Source organism: Elephas maximus, chromosome 16 (assembly GCF_024166365.1).
Source record: "Elephas maximus indicus isolate mEleMax1 chromosome 16, mEleMax1 primary haplotype, whole genome shotgun sequence".
Classification (NCBI taxonomy): domain Eukaryota; kingdom Metazoa; phylum Chordata; class Mammalia; order Proboscidea; family Elephantidae; genus Elephas; species Elephas maximus.
In genome coordinates this window covers 59,985,795-60,001,857 of record NC_064834.1, presented here as the reverse complement: position 1 = coordinate 60,001,857, position 16,063 = coordinate 59,985,795, and positions in this window count along the sequence as shown.

Sequence of the window (16,063 nt, the reverse complement as noted above, 5' to 3'; positions counted from 1 at the left end):
AGAAGCTCACAGATTATTCACTCAATCAAACGAACATTGCATTTTGCTTAGATGCTTTCAGTGCCCTCCTGAACTGTTCTCCCCATGCTCTGAGCACAGACTCTGACTCCATACCGGATGAATTTCCTAACATCATAGCCTGACAATCTAGGTTCAGTTCTTTCTTACCTACTGATAAGGTAGATGGCACTTGGTGGGGGAGGGGGGGAGAGGGGCGATTAAGAAAAACTTCAAAGAGGAGGTGGCATTTAAAATAGCATGGAGCTCTCACAGGTAGAAATGGGAGGAGATGTGTTCTAGGCAGAGGAAATAGCATGAGCAAAAGTCCAGTGATCAGAAAGAATGGAATGTGCTTGGCTCCAGCTTCATTTGCTAAGATCCTTTGTTGCTTAGGCTTCTTTGTGGGCATTGGGGATTTGATAAGGGCAAAATGGACAAGGATATTTTCCACAGAGTGCTTTCATTCCACCGGGGAGCCAGTTAAACAATGAAATGCTATGAGTTCTGGAGCCAGAGATCAGGGGCTTTTTCCAGTACACAGGAGATCCTACAACGTGTATGAACCTTGCTTATAGCTTCTAAAAATTTTACCCCATCATGCTGAGTGAAACAAGTCAGACAGCAAAGGATAGATATTGTATAATTCCACTTATACGACATATCTAGAATAGGCTAATGCATGGAGGCAAAAGATTATATTATTAGTGGTTGCCAGAGGCTGAGAGCTGGGGAAAGGGGAAGGTATTGATTAATGGGTATTGAGGTTCCGTTTGGGTTGATGAAAAAGTTTCAGAAACAGTGTCGATGGTTGCATATCATGGTTATTGTAATTAATGCCTTGATTTGCATACTTTAAAATGATTAAAACGCCATTTTTGCTACATATATTTCACCACAACAAATTTAAAAAATTTTTTAACAAAAGAAAACAAACAACAAATAAGAAAACTACACATGGAATAAGTCCTACGTACTCAATAAAACAAGTATATGACAAGGAGTACTGGGGACATTAGGGTGGTCAGGAAAGAGCCCTTTAAGGAAGTGACATTTGAGCTGAGATGAGAGGGATGAGAAAGTGCCAGCCATGCACATGCTGGTGGGATGGATGCCTCAGTCTTCTTCCCTATTCTCTGGCAAAACTGGCCTCCTTCCCCCAAGCACATTCCATTCTTCCTGATCACTCGGCTTTTGCTCTTGCTGTTTTCTCTGCCTTGAACGTATCTCCCATCAGCTCCATGCTATTTTAAATGCCACCTCCTTCATGAAGCCTTGCTTGATCCCACCTTCCCCCGACCCAGCCAAGCGACATCTACCTTCTCTCCCATTGCTTTACTGTTAATTCTGGGATCTTCTCTGTTTAATCAGGGCTCTCCCAATTGCATGTGACAGAAGCTTCGTTAGAATAAGGGTAAGCAAACCAGAGAAAGAGCAGGGGTAGAGCTGGTCCCAGGGGTAGCTCTATGTTGGGACTTGTTATAAGTGGAAGTGCTTCCGTGGGGTGTTTTCTGTTTGCTTATGGCTTCTAAAAACATCACCCCAGAAATGCCTCTTCGCCCCAGCAACAACAGGTCCTAACTATAGTAGCAGCTGAATCCAGCTTATGGTTTTTCGAACATTTACAGAACCAGCTTCATTGTCCTTTCATCACCATCTCTATGCCTCTTTATGAACCTCCAGACACCAATACCCAGCAGCCCATCTTCAGAAGTCTGGGTCTCAGGTCTGTGGGATCCTTCCTCCAAGTACAGTGACACCAGCACCAGGCGGCCAGCAGCTCTTCCTCTGTGGCCTCGGTTTTTTCTCTATGATGTTCTTCTTTCAAGAGGACTGAGTTTCAACCCTCTTTTCTGTATTTCTAAATTTTAATAATTCCAAAATTTTACCTTTGTTCTCTAATCTCTAGCACTGGAGGTGGTTTTTTTGCATTTGGCATCAACTCGATGGCAGTGGGTTTTTGGTATCCATTATGTCTGGAAACCCTGGTGGTGTAGTGGTTAAGTGCCAGGCGCTCCTTGGAAACTATGCGGCAGTTCTACTCTGTTCTATAGGGTCGCTATGAGTCGGAATCGACTCGACAGCCGTGGGTTTTGGGTGGGTGGGTATTATGTCTGAGGGTTCTTTTTCTTTTAGCAGTTTCAGTTACCTGGCTATAACCTGTATGATTAACAAGGCTGTAGATTAAATCCTCTCTGTTGAAGTAATTGGTGCGATTTGTTTCCTCACCAGTCCTTGTATATCTAAAGGAGCATTTCACAAATTCTCAGAGAAGAACAACTTCAAGTAGGAAGCACACCACCAAGTCTTCTAAAGTTCCCACAAAGTCCTAATACTAATTATTTTCCATATTATATGCTGTGAAACTTGTTTATTCTAATGACTCACCATGAGTCTGGGATAGGGTGGTCCCTGAAGGCAACTGGGAATGAATATGAAAACCTCACCAGAGACCTTTGGGCAGCGCCATATCTCCCATCCTGAGTCTTGCCATCCTTTAATGGGCAGTTTCTGTCCTTGTTATTTTCAGCTTCTCCCTTAGCCTATTTAATCATTCCAAATATAGTTTGGTTTCCAGCGAAAACACCTCGCCCTCCTTAGGGGAAGCCCTGTTCATCCTCTTTCTTTTAACGGATACAAATATTTAACTTCATACTTTTCACTGCATCCCCAAATGAAACCAACACTGGTTGCTTCAACGCTGCCTCAGCTCACAGCATTTCCGTTTATACCTTTCATGGCATACATTATATACAACTTTTTCTTAACCTGTGACAGGAGTCAAGAAAATGACATTAAGTCATAAGTGTTTGCAATCTTCCCCCCTTCCTGCTGACTTTTACAGAGGAGCAATTGTTGACTTCTGTGTCAGCTCCTGGGTCTTATTTATGGTACAGAATACCAGTAAACAGTGTTAGGAAAATTGAAAGAAGCCATGGGCTTAAATTGATGTGAATGACAAATCTCTAAGCCAGAGATGGCAGGGGTGGGGGATAACGTAAAAGCCTGTCGGGGCTTTTTTTTTCAGTGCTGCCGAGTCAGTTGTTGGGGCTTAGGACTTAGCAAAAAGGCAAGTTATTTTAGGAGATTTTGGAGTGGAGGAAAAGAGAGATTTTGAAAACATGCTGCCATGCATGAGTGAGAGGTTGAGTGTGAGAGAATTTAAGAAGGTTTGCTGAGTGTTTGAAGGGAGTTGGCATTTGATATCTACAAAGAGATCTCTGAGAAGGTAAAACATTACATTTTAATTATTTATGATTATCACTCTAAAATCTGTTGCTCTTTAATTGATTCTGATCTACAGCAACTAAAAAAACCAAAAAACCAAACCCAGTGCCATCGAGTCGATTCCAACTCATAGCGACCCTATAAGTCAGAGTAGAGCTGCCCTCATAGAGTTTCCAAGGAGCGCCTGGTGGATTCAAACTGCCGACCCTTTGGTTAGCAGCCGTAGCACTTAACCACTATGCCACCAGGGCTTACTAAGTTTTCTTAAAATACAACCCAACACCAGAATTGCACCAAAGGCTGTTTGTTTGGTATGTTTTTTATCATTATTTGGTATTTTTCTAGTTGACCACATGTCTCCATCCCAAATACAGTGGATGTTTCTGGAAGCAGATGCTTGGCATCTCTCATAGTGCTTATCTTTATGTCTTAGACATATTACTCCATGATTTTTGAATAAATGATTTCATAATAATTATCATTATTATTTTCTATTACTTGTTGCCTATCAATTCATATGCCAAGATTTGTACATGCCTGGCTGTATTTAATCCTTACAGGCAGCAATGAATGGGCATCATTACCATTTCTACTTTTCCAAGAGAAAACAAAGATTTCCAGTCATTAAATAATTGGGACCAAAAGTCATGTGTTTTAAAAATATTTTCAGCTTCCTTCAAAAGCTAGAAATAGAACTACCATATGATCCAGCAATCCCACGCTTTGGAATATATCCTAGAGAAATAAGAGCCTTTACACCAAGAGGTATATGCACACCCATGTTTATTGCAGTGCTGTTTACAATAGCAAAAAGATGGAAGCAACCAAGGTGCCCATCAATGGATGAATGGATAAATAAATTATGGTATATTCACACAATAGAATACTACCCATCAATAAAGAACAATGATTAATCCATGAAACATTTCATAATATGGAGGAATCTGAAAGGCATTACGATGAGTGAAATTAACCGGTTGCAAAAGGACAAATATTGTATGAGACCACTATTATAAGAACACAAGAAACAGTTTAAACAGAGAAGAAAGTATTTGATGATTATGAGGGTGAGGAGGGAAGGAGGGAAAGGGATATTCACTAATTAGATAGTAGACAAGAACTATTTTAGGTGAAGAGAAAGACAACAATACAGGAGAGGTCAGCTCAACTGGACTAAACCAAAAGCAAAGAAGTTTCCTGAATAAACCAAACTCTTCAAAGGTCAGAGCAGCAGGGGCAGGGGTCTGGGGATCATGGTTTCAGGGGACATCTAGGTCAATTGGCATAATAAAATCCATTAAGAAAACATTCTGCATCCCACTTTGAAGAGTGGTGTCTGGGGTCTTAAATGCTAGCAAGCAGCCATCTAAGATGCATCAATTAGTCTCAACCTACCTGGAGCAAAGAAGAATGAAGAACAACAAAGATACAAGGTAATTATGGGCCCAAGAGACAGAAAGCGCCACATAAATCAGAGACTACATCAGCCTGAGACCAGAAGATGATGCCTGGCTACAACTGATGACTACCCTGACAGGAAACACAACAAAGAATCCCTGATGGAGCAGGATGCCAGTGGGAGGCAGACCTCAAACTCTTGTAAAAAGACCAGACTTAATGGTCTGACTAAGACTGGAAGGACACCAGAGGTTGTGGTCCCCAGACCTTCTGTTAGCCCAAGACTGGAACCATTCCCAAAGCCAACTCTTCAGACAGGGATTGGACTGGACTGTAAGATAGAAAATGATACTGGAAAGGAGTGAGCTTCTTGGCTCAAGTAGACACATGAGACTATGTGGGCAGCTCCTGTCTGGAGGGGAGATGAGGATGCAGAGCAGGACAGAAGCTGGCTGAATGGACACAGGAATACAGGGTGGAGAGAAGGAATGTGCTGCCTCATTATGGAGAGAGCAACTAGGAGTACATAACAAGGTGTATATAAGTTTTTGTATGAAAGACTGACTTGATTTGTAAACTTTCACTTAAAAAACAATAAAAATAAAAAATAAAATAAAATAAATATTTTCAGCAAAAAGAGTTAACCAAGGAACATTCAGCATGCTGAATGTCTTTACAAAATGAAACTCTCCAAAAGACATTTGATTAGTCTGTTCTTTCCTATTGGCCACATGGGAAAAGTCGGTGGCTTCCAGGCTTGACCTGATAGATTTTGGAGAGGAGAGGAGAAGTAGGCTAAGAGCTGGCAGGATAATGACCAAACATTTCTTAAGAACTGAGATTGTGTCATCTACCTGTCCTCCTTTAGGGTCTTTTGTTGCTTGGGGCAGCCTTGGCGAAGTGGTTAAGAGCTTAGGCTGCTAACCAAACAGTGCAGTGCAAAGCCCCCAGCCCCTCCCTGGAAACCCAATGGGGCAGTTCTACTCTGTCCTATAGGGTCACTATGAGTCGGAATTGACTGGATGGCACACAAAAACAATAACTATGACATGAAGCAATGCCTTATATCTTTCTGAGGTCTTAAAAAGGGACATTATAATGCCACCCTGGATTCCGTACTTCACCTAATGCCATCTCTTACTTTTAGAATCATCTGTCTGAGTGGCTGGGAATCAGAAACAGTGCTGTTGGTGGATCCAGCAACCCCTGGTTTCTTGATATTTCTTCCAAATTTTACCTTTAAGATTAAAAGTTCCATATTTAACCTATCTTTCATGATCCTTATCTTAATTTGTTAACAAAAATTGTCACTTTCAACAGTCTGCCTTGAAATCCTATTAGCCAAGTCCACTTGTTCATTAGGTATAGTTTCTGTTTTTTCACATCAAAGTAGGTAACAGTGTTCATTTTTCTGCCATTACATAAGAAGCACACCCTTATATCCAGCTTCTGATCACTTCTTCCTCACTTAATTTAATCCCTCATTACCAGCCTCCTGTAGGGTCATCAGGCTTTCACTAAGTTTATTCAAAGCCTCTTCCAATTCTACCCACTGCTCAATTCCATGGCCACCACTAGGTAGTTTAGGTTTGTAATAGCACTTTTAGTAAAAACATCTGCTCCAGCTATTTATTACTAAGAAGTGAATCACCACAAAGCAGTGCATTAAAACAATAACAGTCATTAATTTGCCCCTGAATCTGGGGATTGACTGGACTAGGATAGGCAGTTCCCACTTGGGGTCATTCCTGTGGTTGCAGTTACCACTGGTGGCAGAGGTCGAGCTCATCCTAAAGGCTTCTTTATTCACCTGTCTGATACCTGGAGGGGTCTCTGGGTGGTGCAAATGTTTAAGCACTCTACTACCAACTGAAATGTCAGTTTAAACCCACCCAGGGACACCTCAGAAGAACGTCCTGACAATCTGCTTCCTAAGGTCACAGCCTTGAAAACCTTATGGAGTTCAGTTCTACTCTGAAACACACGAGGTTGCCATGAGATGGAACTGACTCAATGGCAAGTTTTTTTTTTTCCTGGTACCTGGACTGGGACTCAAATAGTTTGGGGCTGGAAGAGCTGAAGCTCCTTGGGTATCTTTTACTTTCCCTTTTTCTCTCTCCCTCCCTCTTTGTTCTCACCACGTGGTCTTTCCCTATGGAAGCCTAAGGGTAGCTTGACTTCTTACTTGGTGGCTGAAGCCTCCAAGAACAAATATCACTAAAGTAACTGGCAGAAGCTCCTTTATCTTTTCTAACCTAGCCTTAAAACTTATCAATGCCACTTCTGACACATTCTATTCATCAAGGCAGTCACAAAGGGCTACCTAACTTTAAGGAGCAGGGACATAGACTGCACCTCATAATGCAAGCAGTATCAAAGAATTTGTGGACATGTAAAACCATCATTATACTCAAAGATTAGTTGTGGCTCATTTTTTATACAAGTGGAGATTATTTAAAGTTGACCACTGTGATATGATGTACAATAATGAAACATTGGAAATAACATAATTGTTTTACAATATACGACTCATTAAATACATGAGGGATGTATAATGGATCATCATATAGCCATTAGAAATTGTTTTAAAGAGTAATGATATGTGAAAATATCCAGTATATATAATACGTGAAATAAATCAGGGCACTAGATTGTATACAAAGGATCAGCCCTTTTCTGGGGCAGGGAGAGAGGGAGAATAATAATGTATATGTGCATAGAATAAAAATGAGAAAGAAATATATCAAATATAATCATCTCTAGGGTGTGACATTATAGGCTATTTAAATTTATTTATACTACCTTTATTTACTTCCAAATTCTTACAAAGGGCTTTGTAATAACATTTTGAAAATAAACAGTAATAAAAAAAAATAGGCTCATAGACATTAGGTAACTTTTGCAAGTTCAAGTAGCTGAAAGTGAGCTTTTCAACTGAGATTTAGGATCAGGTATGTTTTTATTTCACACTCCCAAATCTTTTCGCTCAATGCTGTTCTTTCTTTCTTTATGAAGAACTGGGATTCCACCTGCTTGAGTTAACAGCACTTATACTACACATATTCTCTGACTTTAAATATTCAAGCCCCAATACACCTCACGCACAGCCACCACCCATCTGCCAGTGGAGACTTGCATGTTGCTATGATGCTGAACAGATTTCAGTGGAGTTTCCAGTCTAAGACAGACTGGGAAGAAAGGACCCGTGATCTATTTCAGAAAATCAGCCAACAAAAACCCTATGGATCATAATGATTTGATCCACAACTGATCATGGTATGGCGCTGTACTAGGCAGCATTGTATTCCGTTGTGCATGGGGTCACCAAGGGTTGGGGGCTGACTTAATTGAAGCTGACAACAACTATCTTGTCCACTACACTCTTTAACAGGGCATATGGAAAGCCCAGAGAGTAATGGGTTCATGCCTTAGGGTAAGTGCTCATGTTCTTCATTCCCTTGGTCGTCAGTGAGTGCAAGACTCACTGTTCTTTAGGTGCCATGCACTTGGTGGATATATGTACATTTGACTCATGTATCTTAACTGACATCCCTGGAATCAGTGTGTTTTGTTTTGTCAGCCTGTATAGTAGCTGCCAAACTCTTCCTGCCAGCATTGCTTTCTCAGTTGAAATCTTTTCTTGCTTACCTGGCTTTGCTTCATTCCACACCATCCTTACACATTAATCTCAGAACTGACTCAGCCTTCTACTTTTCCTGTGCATGCTCATAGATGTCTGTAACCAACTCTCTTCCTTTTCTGATAGTTTTAAACTGCTCAGCTTTGCAAAGTCAACCCTGAGATCAAGAGGAAGGCTAATCAGCACTCAACCTAAAAGTGAAAAGTCAGCAAGTTGTTTTCTCTGAAAGAGAATATTCAGCTACTGGACATCTGTTAACAACCCTATTGTCAGGTACTAATAGATTTGGCAAGGGGGCAGTTTTCCATTAGTTTAATTGAATAAAGATGGAGATTAAAATTTCTCATCAGTTAAGCCTGCCTCAGGCTGTATTTCAGGCCCCTTCATTTCTTTAAAAAATCAAAATGCACAAGGGCTCAAAGGAACTTGTTAAGAAGACAAAACAGGCATGGAAGCCAGCAACCAGGGTCCAGCAGCCAATTTTCAAAGAGCTCCTCTCCCTGGAGCAATATCTTTTCTCCATTGAGCTTGATCATTTTCCTCCTTCCTCTTCAGAAAAAGCTAATTTGTCTATAGCCATATCATTTCTAGCTTGCACCGCGTTTACGGACCCGGAAGACACACATAACTAAGGCCCAAGAGGGGAAAAGTAGGGTAATTTACTAATGAGGCTATGTTTCTCTAAGCCACAACTGCTTACTTGTGAGAAATAAACAGGTGTGTTCTATTTTAAATGGTTCTGGTCTACAACCCCATGAAATGACCACACTGTATATTCTGCACAGCACTTTCCATTTGTATTCACCCATAGTTACCCCTTCTCTTGTTTTTCATTCTTAAAATATCAGGAGATAGAATGTACAGGTGTTATATTGGCCATTTTACAGATGAGGAATCTGATACTCAAAAGATAAATGACTTGCTATGTTTTTAGTCTCTCAGTCTTGGAATCCACTTAACAGGCTGGTGCCCAAGTGATGTTGATGTATTACAAAGTGACTATGTTACTCCTCTCTTTACAAACCTTCCCACTGCCAATGGGATAAAGTACAAACTACTGAGTATGACCTGTGATTTTCTTTTTCCGCATCTAACTACTTGTACCCCTCCTAAACATAATCTCTTACCACTAGATACTGGAGACTCTAGACAAAACCAACTGTTAATAATAATAACTAACCTATTGAGCACTTACTATAATCTAGACATCTGATGAATACTTTACATAAATCATCTTAGTTACAACAAATATGTGAGATAGATACTATTATCACAATTTTACAGTTCACTTATTCATTCTACAAATATTTATGGCATGTCTCCTCCTTACCACACTCTACTAGATTGGAGGGATAAGGTAGTGAGCAAAATAGACAAAGTTCACTGTATACTTTTTAATAAAACATTTCTTCTAAAAAATTAAAAAAAAATTTATTGTGTTTTAGGTGAAGTTTTACAGTGCAAATTCGTTTTTCATTCAAAAATTTACACACAAATTGTTTTGTGACATTGGTTGCAATCCCTGCAATGTGTTAGCACTCTCCCTGTTTCCTTTCACATCCTGGGTCCTCTGTGTCCATTCACTCACTTTTCCTGTCCTTTCCTCTCTTCTAGCCTTTGCTTTAGGGGAGGTGTTGCCCATTTGGTCTTGTATACTTGATTGAACTAAGAATCACATTCCTCGCTTGTGTTATTAGTTATTTTATACCTGTGCTTAGAACGAGAGGCAGTTGTTCGAACAGAAAAAGGGGATACTGGGTGGTTTAAAGTCAGGAAAAGTGTGCGTCAGAGTTGCATCCTTTCACCATACTTATTCAATCTATATGCTTAGCAAATAATTTGAGAAGCTGGACCATATGAGGAAACCCTGGTGGCGTAGTGGTTAAGTGCTACGGCTGCTAACCAAAGGGTCGGCAGTTTGAATCCACCAGGTGCTCCTTGGAAACTCTATGGGGCAGTTCTACTGTGTCCTACAGGATCGCTATGAGTCGGAATCGACTCGACGGCACTGGGTTGGGTGGTTGGACCATATGAAGAAGAACAGGGCATCAGGATTGGAGGAAGACCCATTAACAACCTGCGTTATGCAGATGACACAACCTTGCTTGCTGAAAGTGAAGAGGACTTCAAGTACTTACTGGTGAAGATCAAAGACCACAACCTTCAGTATGGATTACAACTCAACATAAAGAAAACAAAAATCCTCACAACTGGACCAACAAGCAACATTATGATAAATGGAAAAAAACTTTGAAGTTGTCAAGGATTTCATTTTACTTGGATCCACAATCAGTTCCCATGGAAGCAGCAGTCAAGAAATCCAGTGATGCAGTCCACTGAGCAATTATGCTGCAAAAAATTTCTTCAAAGCGTTAAAAAGCAAAGATGTCACTTTAAGGACTAAGGTGCGCTTGACCCAAGCTACGGTGTTTTAAATCGTCTCATAAGCATGTGAAAGCTGGACAATGAGTAAGGAAGACATAAGAAGAGTTGACACCTTTGAATTATGGTGTGGCGAAGAATATTGAATACACCATGGACTGCCAGAAGAACGAAAAAATCTGTCTTAGAAGAAACAGCCAAAATGTTCATTAGAAGCAAGGATGGCGAGACTTTATCTCACATACTTTGGACATGTTATCAGAAGGGACCAGTCCTTGGAGAAGGACATCATGCTTGGTAAAGTAGAGGGTCAGCAAAAAAGAGGAAGACCCTCAGCAAGATGGAATGACACAGTAACTACAACAGTGGGCTCAGACATAGCAATGACTGTGAGAATGGTGTAGGACTGGGCAGTGTTTTGTTCTGTTGTAAATGGGGTCGCTATGAGTCGGAATATACTTGATGGCACCTACAACAATCTTTGGCTGAAAAGTGGCTTTGGGAGTGGCTTCAGTTCTGAGTTAGCAGGGTTTCTGGAGGTCATAGTCTGTCAGACAGTAAGTCGGGTCTTTTTTGTGAAATTGAATTTTGTTCTACATTTTTCTCCTGCTCTGTCTGGGACGCTTTATTGTGATCCCTGTCAGAGCAGTCAGTGGTGGTAGCCGGGCACTATCTAGTTCTTCTGGTCTCGGATGATGGAGGCCGTGGTTTATGTGGTGTATTAGTCCTTTGGACTAATATTTTCCTTGTGTTTTTGGTTTTCTTCGGAAACCCTGGTGAAGTAGTGGCTGAGTACTACAGCTGCTAACCATAGAGGCTGGCAGTTCGAATCCATCAGGCGCCCCTTGGAAACCCTATGGGGCGGTTCTACTCTGTCCTATAGGGTCGCTATGAGTTGGAATCGACTCCACGGCAGTGGGTTTGGTTTGGGTGGTTTGGTTTTCTTCATCTTCCTTTCCTCCAGACAGGACAGGACCAATAGATGTATCTTACATGGCTGCTCACAAGCTTTTAAAACCCCAGATGCTGCTCACCAAAGTAGGATGTAGAACATTTTCTTTACGAACTGTGTTATGCCGACTGAACCAGATGTCCCCCAAGACCATGGCCCCCAGGCCTCATCCCCAGTAACTTGGTCCCTCAAGGCATTTGGATACGTCTAGGAAGCTTCTATGGCTTTGTCTTGGTCAAGTTGTGCTGTCTTCGCCTATACTGTGTGTTGTCTTTCCCTTCGCCAAAGTTAAATTGTGTGTTATCTAGTTAGTGATTTCCCCTTCCCCTTGCCTCCCTCATAGCCATCAAAGATTGTTTTTTTTTATTGTGTGTAAACCTTTTCTTAGGTTTTTATTATAGTGGTCTCATACAATATTTGTCTGTATGTGATTAACTTATTTCACTCAGCATAATGCCATCCAGATTCACCCAAGTTGTGAGATGTTTCGAGGATTCATCATTGTTCTTTATCATTGCATAGTATTCCACTGTGTGTGTGTACCATAATTTATCCATTCATCTGATGATAGTCACTTAGGTTGTTTCCATATTTTTGCTATTATGAATAGTGCTAGAGTGAACATGGTTGTGCATGTGTCTATTCATCTGATGACACTTATTTCTCTATGGTCTACTCCTAGGAGTTGGATTGCTGGATCACATAGTATTTCTGCCATATCATTTTCCACAATGGTTATACCATTTTACATCCCACTAGCAGTGTATAAGAGTTCCAATTCCCCACAACCTCTCCAGCATTTGTTATTTTCTGTTTTTTTTTTTTTTTAATTAGTACCAGTAATGTTGGGGTGAAATGTCATCTTATTATAGTTCTGATTTGCACTTTTCTAAAAAAGTTTTATCTGAGGATCTTTTAAGATGATGATTGGTGGTATATTTAAAACATATATATATATATATATATATATATGTATAAAATATAGACTTAAATTAGGGGCAAAACCTTTTGGCAATTGTCATTGAAAAGGGAGATCAACTTGTAAACCACAGACTCTTCCCAGCCCCAGGTGAGTTGGAAACTCAACCCTTGTCACAAGACAGGGGTCAACCCTGTCTGAGTTAAACTGCATTGAATCTTTGAAGAAGTACTAGTTTGAGAAACTGAAATTTGTTTGTGATGAGTGGAGCAATCACAAGACGAAAGTACAGTCCTGGCTTGCAGTACACCACATTATCTCTACAAGTGGCCCAAGAAATGGATGCCTTGCAGTTGTTCACACCACTAATTATCTTCCTTCCCCATGTCCTCACCTGACTCCCTGCTGGGCCTGACATACAGTTTTCAGTCTCTGAAGGTGACATGCTGAGCCAAAGTCTGGTATTTATCTTCCTGATCAATTTTGGTCAAATGTCCAAAATACGTAATATAAATGTTTATTCTAGATTATAATGCCTACTTGTGCTAAGTATTTGCTGTGTGCCAGGCACATTTGTGTGCATCAGAATCATGTAGGTAGAGTAGAAAGATTAGTATATCATTCTTTTCAAATTTGGGGTTCTGGACTCAGACTGCTTGGATTGGAATCTCGGCTGTACCACTTTGCTTAATTTATTAGATCCTCACAATAAACCTGTGAGTAGGTAATAATATCTCCACTTTCAAGAAGAGGAAACTGCGGCTTAGAAAGGTTATGTAATCACCCACATTTGCACAGTCAGCGAGGATCAGTGGTGGAAGTGAACCCAGGCCTGTCTGAGTGCAAAGCCCAGCCTCTTGTCCTTGGTACTGTACACAAGAAGGTGGATGCTCAGGCCTTTGTCTGCATCACCTGTGCACAACACTCCTTCTTGCCACAATCACAAGGTTAGCCATCTAAATCAATTTCTAGTAAGTGTAACTAGGAATTACAAATACTCCCTGAAGGGAATTTAACACCCTGCTGAATACTGTGTTTAAATAATTTCAATAAAAATAGCTTTAAAAAAAATTATTCCTCATATCGCCAGTTCTGCTCCTTCTTTCTACAATTATAAGATTGACCATCTGAAACACTTTCTAGTAAGTAAAACTTGCGAATTACAAATACTTCCCCAAGGGAATTTAACATACTGCTGAATATTGCATTTAAATAATTTAAATAAAGATAGCTGTTAAAAAGTTAACCCTTATACCTCCAGTTCTACTCCTTGTTGCTACAATTATAAGGTTGACCAATCTAAAACAATCCCTAGTAAGTACAAGTAAGAACTGTGAATGTTTTCCCAAGGGAACTTAACATACTGGTGAATACCGAGTTTGAATAATTTCAATAAACATAGCTTTTAAAAAAGTTAACCCTCACATCACTAGTTCTTTCAATTATTATCATAGAATCATTTCTTTTGATATTTGTAAGCATCAGCTGACAACCTAATGCAATTTTTAAACAATTTAAATTAACAACAATGTTATTTATTTATTTCCAGAATCTAACTACATTTCCACTTTTCACAGGCCTATAAAAAAAAAGGACCTTCAAATGCCTTTCTTGCTGTACCCAGCTGGATGTGTTCTGATATGGATCTTCCTTAAAGGATATACCTTTGTTTCTTCAATAAGCCAGTTTTATTAATAATGTGTTTATTAAGTTAACATTGATCTTGCCTCAGTAAGAACTTGGCTGTGCTTTTTACTTTTACAGCCACAAGAAGCCTTAATTCATTACCAAATTACTGAGTGCTAGACTGCTTGGAGCCCTGGTGGCTTACTGGTTAAGAGCTTGGCTGCTAACCAAAGAGGCTGATAGTTCAAATTCACCAGCCCCTCCTTGGAAACCCCATGTTGGCAGTACTACTCTGTCCTTAAAGGGTCACTATGAGTTGGAATCGACTCGATGGCAACGGGTTTGATTTCCGGTTTTTTATGCTCAGCTTTTACAAATTAGATGCTAGTTAATATTCTTTTACTTGCTCATTTATTTGAAATGTTCCTTTTTTCATGTTGGAGCCTATGAAGGCATGTGCATTTCATTAATGATTTGAAAAAAAAAGCAGTAGTGTTGAAAATTACTGCAGTTCTGTATCCTAAACACTATGAGTTGGAATTGACTTGATGGCAACAGGTAACATCCTGAAGGTATTATTGCCAGTACAGGCAGTCCCCGAGTTACAAACGAGATGCATTGCTAACTGCGCCTTTAAGGCAAATTAGTGAGTCGGTAACAGGTGCATACCGTTCTTGTTTAGCCTCACTTCAGTGCAAGAAAAGGCTCGAGCATTTTCAGAGATGTAAAAACTGCACAAGCAGCAAGTGAACGTGATTGTGATGAAGGATTTGCTTTGAGTAGGGGTTGGTTCAATTGTTTCAAACAGGGGACAAATCTACGTAACATTAAAGGGCAAGTATGCATTGTTCATAAGTCTTACATTCATAACCCCAGGACTGCCTGTAATTTAAAACTGCTGTAAGACTACTTCAGATAAAAACATATTATGATTTCAAGAAACCTATGAATTGAGATAAATAAATCCTTTAAAGATTCTTTCCCCCCTTGAGGTTCTATAAAGTCACAATTAGAAGAATAAGAAAATGAATATATATTTTTAAATATAAAGACTTGCATGACATTTAAAAAGCTAGAACTCTTTAGGAAAAAGATTTTTAAAAAACTGTCTTTGGTCAATTATTTTCTTTGATCTTTTTATCAATCCTAACTGATGGCATTTTAGTCCCATTTTATAGGTGAGAGAACAAGGCTTACAGTGGTTAAGTAACCACTCAGGGTGGATTGTAGAGAGAACTGCAGGCAGAGCGGCCAGCATGTGTGAAGGTGTTAACCTCAAAGGGAGATGGCTGGAGATTGGAATAAGTGGGAAGAGTGGTCTGAGCTGAGGCCCATGAGACAGGCAGGGGCGGCACACAGAGGATTTTCTGGGAAATGTGTTAAAAGATTTGGGTTTCAAATCAGTGTGTCCTGATAAGATCACTCTTGCCACAGTGTGATAAATAGGTTGAAGGGTGCAAAAGAAGGATCCCAGTTAGAAGACTACTGCTGAAACCAAGGAGACATGATAGAGGTGTGGACTTGAAGTTGGTAGTGGGAGTGGATTGTATGTGGCTTTGAGAGAGATTTTGGAGGTAACCATTTATGGTTAGATGGAGATGGTGTGAAATGCCAGTGAAGAATGTGTTGAACATAATTCCCAGGTGACAAACTTGCAATATCGGGGGAAGGTTGTACCATTGGTTAGAATTTGTAACACTTGGAAAAGACCAAATTTTCAGAGACAGATTGTCAGTGTGTTTGTGGACATGATGATATATGTGCCTTTGAGCACTCAGAATAGATAGTGGGATGTACAGATGTGGGGGGGAAGGGGGTTCAGAGGAGTTATTAGGATGGAGATTTCAGTGAGAAAGGATACATAAGGGATGCTTATGATATATTCCAATGATTTTCAAGAAGAACCCTGTGCAACCTCAGT